General features: G+C 38.6%; 1 pseudogene; it reads right to left on the reverse strand.

Moving 5' to 3' along the window:
- Nucleotides 1-2,406: 2,406 nt before the first annotated feature.
- Nucleotides 2,407-4,013, reverse strand: LOC123594776 (annotated as a pseudogene).
- Nucleotides 4,014-6,816: the final 2,803 nt, after the last annotated feature.

Below are 6,816 nucleotides of genomic sequence, written 5' to 3' on the forward strand. Positions count from 1 at the left end.
TATGTCTTTTGGTTGGCGCATTTAGTCCATTTGCATTCAGTGTTATTTTAGAAAGATATGGGTTTAGAGTCATTGTGATGTCTGTTTTCATGCTTGTAGCGAGGTTTCTGGTACTTTGTCTCACAGGATCCCTTTTAGGATCTCTTGTAGGGCTGGTTTAGTGGTGATGAATTCCTTCAGTTTTGTTTGTTTGGGAAGACCTTTATTTCTCCTTCTTTTCTAAATGACAGACTTGCTGGGTAAAGGATTCTCAGCTGCATATTTTTTCTGTTCATCACATTGAAGATTTCCTGCCATTCCTATCTGGCCTGCCAAATTTCAGTAGACAGATCCATCACGAGTCTTCTCAGTCTCCCTTTATAGGTTAGAGCCTGTTTATCCCTAGCTGCTTTAAGAATTCTCTCCTCATCTTTGTATTTTGCCAGTTTCACTATGATATGTTGTGCAGAAGATCGATTCAAGTTACGTCTGAAGGCAGTTCTCTGTGCCTCTTGGATTTCAATGCCTTTTTCCTTCCCCAGATCTGGGAACTTCTCAGCTATTATTTCTTCAAGTACCCCCTCAGCACCTTTCCCTCTCTCTTCCTCCTCTGGAATACCAATTATGCATATATTATTTAATTTAATTATGTCACTTAGTTCTCTAAGTCTCCCCTCATACTCCTGGATTTTTTAAATTTCTTTTTCTCAGTTTCTTCTTTTTCCATAATTTTATCTTATAATTCACCTATTCTCTCCTCTGCCTCTTCAATCCGAGCTGTGGTCGCCTCCATTTTATTTTGCAGCTCATTTATAGCATTTTTAAGCTCCTCCTGACTGTTTCTTAGTCCCTTGATCTTTGTAGTAATAGATTCTTTGCTGTCCTCTATACTTCTTTCAAGGCCATTGATTAATTTTGTGACTATTATTTTAAATTCATTTTCTGCTATATTGCTTAAATCGTTTTTGATCAGTTCATTAGCTGTCGCTATGTCCTGGAGTTTCTTTTGAGGAGAATTCTTCCATTTCATCATTTTGGATAGTCCGTGAAGTGGTGGGGAACTGCAGGGCTCTTCCCCTGTGCTGTCTGGAGTAAGTTTCATTGGTGGGCGGGGCTGCAGTCAGACCTGATGTCTTCCCCCAACCCACCCTGGGGCCGCAGTCAGACAGGTGTGTACCTTATCCTCCCCTCTCCCAGGGCAGGACTCACTGTCGAGTGGTGGGGCCTCTCTCTGGGCTACTTGCACACTGCCAGGCTTGTGGTGCTGTTTTGATTGGATCTGGCATATTAGCCGGGGTAGACCTGCAAGGTGCACAGGGGCAGGAGGGGCAGGCTCAGCTTGCTTTGCCTTTGGTGGTCTGCTTTGGGAGGGCCCTGTGGCATGGGGAGGTAGGAAGACCCATAGGAGGGATGGATCTGCAGAAGCACAGCATTGGGTGTTTGCGCGGTGCAAGCAAGTTCTTGACGGGAACTGGTTCCCTTTGGGATTTTGGCTGGGGGATGGGCGAGGGAGATAGCACTTCACAGCACCTTTGTTCCCCACTAAGCTGAGCTCTGTCCTCTGGGGCTCAACAACTCTCTCTCCCAATATCCTTTAGCCCCCCGGCTCTCCAAGCAGAGCTGTTGACTTATAATATTCCAGAGGTTAAGTCATACTGGCTGTCAGAACACACTCTGTCCCGCCCCTCCACTTTTGCAAGCCAGACTCAGGGGCTCTGCCTTGCTGGGTGGGCTGGCTGCCCCTCCACCGCCCTGGCTCCCTCCCACCAGTCCGTGTAGTGCGCACTGCCTTTCCGCCCTTGCTACCATCCTCCATGGGCCTCTCATCTACACTTGGCTCTGGAGAGTCTGTTCTGCTAGTCTTCTGGTATTTTTCTGGGTAAATTAGATATATGTGGGTGGGATCTAAGCAATCAGCAGGACACGGTGAGCCCAGTGTCCTCCTACACTGCCATCTTCCTCGAGGGGGTGTGACATTTACCTTTTAGTATTTTTTTAAGCTTATATATTTATTTTGAGAGAGAGAGAGAGAGAGAGAGAGAGAGAGATAACAAGTGGGGAAGGGCAGAGAGAGAGGGAGAGATCATTCCAAGCAGGCTCTTCACTGTCATTATTGAGCCCCATGTAGGGCTCAAACTCATGAACCGTGATCATTACCTGGGTTGAAACCAAGAGCTGGATGCTTAACTGACTGAGCCACCCAAGGGCCCCCATTTAGTTGTTAGTATTAATGAAATAATATAAAGTACTAAAGAGCTGATTAAGATGATCATCAACATGTTGTCATGAAAATGTAAGTATTCTTTTATCATTGGAGATGTCACATCTTAGAAACCTAATTGAAAGGGGTATGCCATAGAAATATATAGGACTTCAACCTATAATTTAACTTTGACAAAGTTTTGTAATTTTTAATAACATCTCATTATTGAGAAAAACGTAATGGTTATGGTGTTGGCTTGAAACAAGTTTGAGAAGTTTTGACTCCTTCCTTTCTTATTTTAGACTTATGCAAGTGGATTCTTCAAATATGTGAGATGGAGGACAGCATCAGAGTAGTCATTTGAAGTTAGAATTAATCGCCTCTACCATTGCTACTTCTCATTTGGATGCAAAAGTTTCTCAAACTATAAAGATTATTAATATAACTGTGGTGATGAGATGAATGAGCTTGTTTATGAGATGGTATTTCATGTTGTGTACACATCTGGATAATTGGAATAGCATGAAGGTATTCTTGATAAGTCAAGAAAGTGTTGTGGGAAGAAGATTATATCAACCTCAACAAATATAATTATGACGTGAACTTTTGCCTAAGTAAAACTAAGTGTGCAGACTGAAAATAGAGGGAATCAATGAATGAAACTTCCAATAATAGCAAATACTACTTCTATTGATAAGACATAGTGGAAATGTGCTACTATATAATATGTGTCATGGAGGAGAATATCTAGGAATGAATTAGCTAATACAATCCCTGTTAAGCCCCCCACTGTGAATAAATAGATAAAACCCAGGACTCATAGCATGCCTGGTGATCATTTGATGTCGCCTCCATGAAAGGTTGTTAGTCAACTAAATACTTTTACTCCTGTTTAGATAGCAATAATTACAAAGGCTGATGTAAGGTATGCTCATGTGTTGGCATTCATGCCTACAGTAAATATATGGTGAGCTCATGCAATGAAAGCTAGGAATCTGATGGACTTATGGCTGAAACTATTTCTATATATACAAAGGGTTCTTTTTTTTCCTCCTGAATAATAGGTAATAATATGTGCAATCATTCCCAAATCGGGTAAAATTAAGATATACACTTCAGGGTGCCAGAAGAATCAATATATCAATATAGTTGTTATAAAATAGTGTCTCATATTTCTGTAGGGTCAAAGAATGTGGTACTTAGGTTGTGTTCTGTTAGTAACATAGCAATTCCAGTTGCTAAAACTGAAAGTGACAGAAGTAGAACAGCTGTAATTAGGACAAAACAAATGAATAAAGGTGTTTCATATTGGGATATAGCAGGTGGTTTCATGTTGATATAGTAATAAGTTGATAGCCACTAAAATTGAGGATACACCTGCTAAGTAAAGGGGAAAATTAGATTTAGTGATGCTCCTGTGTATGCTGGATTGCCAGCTAGAGGAGGATATACAGTACAACCGGTTCCTGAACCTGTTTTAACTATAGATGATGTAAGAGTACAAATGATGGTGGTAATAGTCAGAAGCTTTTGTTGTTGATTCAGAGAAATGGTATATCAGATGTTCCAATTATTAGTGGTACTAGTCACTTTCCAAACCCTCCAATTATAATAGAGAATATTATAAAGAAAATTATTATGAATATGTGTGGGCAGTCACAATTACATTATAAATTTTGTCATCTTACAGTACGGCCCTGGATTGACCTAGTTTGGCATGGATTAGAACATTTAGGGTAGTTCCCACTATTCCAACTCATGCACCAAATAGAAGATACAGGGTGCCAATATCTTCATGATTTTGTAAAAATAATCAGTGGTTTATGAACATAGGTAAAATGACTGAGGAAAACATTAGATTATAATTGTAAAAACAAAGGTTGAGCCCTCTTTTTGTCAAGCTCTGTGGTGAATATATCGAATTGCAAATTCAAAGAAGCAGCATTAGCACAGAAAACTCCCTTCAGACATAGCTTGAATTGATCTTCTGCACATCACATCATAGTGAAACTGGAAAAATACAAAGATAAAGAGAGATTTCTGAAAGCAGCTGGGGACAAACAGGCCTTAATGTACAAGGGTAGACACATAAATGTAATAGCAGAACTATCTACTGAAATTTGGCAGGCCAGAAAGGAATGGCAGGAAATTTTCAATGTTCTGAATAGGAAAAATGTGCAGCCAAGAATCCTTTATCCAGCAAACCTGTCATTCAGAATACAAAGAGAGATAAAGGTTTTCTCAGACAAAGAAAAACTGAAGTAATTCATCACCACTAAAACAGCCCTACAAGAGATCATAAGGGGGACTCTCAGTGGAATGTTGCAAAGACCACAAAGGGCCAGAGACATCACTACAAGCACAAAACCTACAGATAACACAATGACCGTACACCCATATCTTTCAATAATAACACTGAATGTAAATGGATGAAATGCTCCAATCAAAAGACATAGGGTACCAGATTGGATAATAAAAAAAAAAAACAAGACCCATCTATTTGCTGTCTACAAGACACCCATTTTAGACCTGAGGACACCTTCAGATTGAAAGTGAGGGGATGGAGAACTATCTATCATGCTACTGGAAGTCAAAAGAAAGCTGGAGTAGCCATACTTATATCAGACAAACTAGATTTTAAACTAAAGGCTGTAACAAAAGATGAAGAAGAGCATTATATCACAATTATGGGGTCTATCCTTCAAGAAGAGTTAACAATTTTAACCGTTTATGCACCGAATTTAGAAGCCCCCAAATATATAAAACAATTAATCACAAACATAAGGAATCTTATTGGTAAGAATGTGGTAATTAAAGGGGACTTTAATACTTTCAGCAATGGAGAGATTGTCCAGACAGAAAATCAATAAAGAAACAATGCCCCTGAATGATACACTGGATCAGATGGACTTGACAGATATATTCAGAATTTTTCATCCTAAAGCAGAAGAATACACATTCTTCTCGAGTGCACATGGAACATTCCCCAAGATAGATCAAATACTGGGTTACAAAACATCCCTCAATAAATATAAAAGAATTGAGATCATACCATATACATTTTCAGATCACAATGCTATGAAACTTGAAATCAACCACAGGAAAAAGTTTAGAAAACCTCCAAATTCATGGGGGTTAAATTACATTCTGCTGAAGAATGAATGGGTCAACCAGGCAATTAAAGAAGAAATTTAAAAATATATAGAAACAAATGAAAAGGAAAACACAACAGTTTTCATAAACATTCATACCCTTTCAGATGCAGTGTCTTCTGTATATTCAGTTGTGGAGTTTGTTCTGCAAGTCTTCAGATTGCTTTCCAATTTATTGACTTGGATGTAGATGATATGTAGTTGTAAATATCGGGCAGGGAGAGCTCAAGGTCCTTCTACTCTGCAATCTTCCCCCAGATTCCAGAACTGGTAATTTTAAAGATGTACTTTTAGGACTCTTTTTTTTTTTTACCAAAGGTTTACCATGTTGAATGAATTATTTCTTGGCCCCATATTCACTGTCTTTGTTCCAATCCCTTCAGAGGCCCTGGGACATGAATCAAGGAGTTAAAAAGTAGGCAGCTTTAGAAGAACCATTATAGTAATGAAAAGAGTAACATGATGTGGAAAAATACCATTTGGAGTATCAGAGAGAGTAACAGACATTCCCTGATTTTCACATGCAACTTCCTCCCCAAGTTAGTACAACACATAATATGTGAGTATGGATTTTATGATGTGCCACACACATTATCGGTGTAGTTAAAATGGTTACACAGATGTAATAAGGCTCAGTTTTTATCATTATCTTATTGAAAATGTAATCTTCATACCCTCACAGAACAAGGAGAAGTGTGATGTACTTTAAGTCCCTGATTTCAGGTACTTTGATAATTTCATCACATTTTCAACAGTTAAAAAACTTTTTCTCTGGGAAATATGAGTGATGTGACATGGTGTGTGTCCTCCTTTCTTTCCTGTTCTTATGGTAAGAATTATAAAAAGCTTTCTTTTCTACTTTCTTGATTCCTTGAAAAGTAATACAGGAAGAGGTTAATTTGATAACCTGAGGTTTATTCTGTCCAGTTAGTGCCTTTAACTCTCCAGAGTGGGGAAGGAGAATCCAAAAGGAAAGAAAACAAGTTTTCCTTGCCAGAGGTCTCCTTTAGCTTTAGTGACTTTAGGAATGGCAGTAGAGGGGATTTTATTGACCAGTTTAGTTAACCGTGGCAGGAAAACAAGCAAGCTTTGGGACAAGAATCTACCCAGGAATAGATTGCATTTGGCAGACATGTGGCCAGTGAGGCATTTCTCAGGAGCCTGGCTTGAATGAGGAAATCAGAGACTAAAGGTAGCAACCATCCAGCATACATATGAGAAATCAAGTAGCTTTTACCTACTTCTCATTTCACTTACTATTCCTTGGTAGCCTTTATAAAAGAGAGGATTGATATTATATATATTGCTATATTTTCAGCCCCAATTTCTAAAGTAATGCATACTTATTGAAGAAAACTAGAAAAATATAGGAAGGAAAAAATAACATAAATCATCCATAAGTCAATTTCCTAAAGACAAATGTTATTCCAGTCTTTTATGTAAATTCATAGAGATTTAAAAAACAAATAGTATCATCTGAAC

This window comes from Leopardus geoffroyi, chromosome X (genome assembly GCF_018350155.1).
Source record: "Leopardus geoffroyi isolate Oge1 chromosome X, O.geoffroyi_Oge1_pat1.0, whole genome shotgun sequence".
Taxonomy (NCBI): Eukaryota; Metazoa; Chordata; class Mammalia; order Carnivora; family Felidae; genus Leopardus; species Leopardus geoffroyi.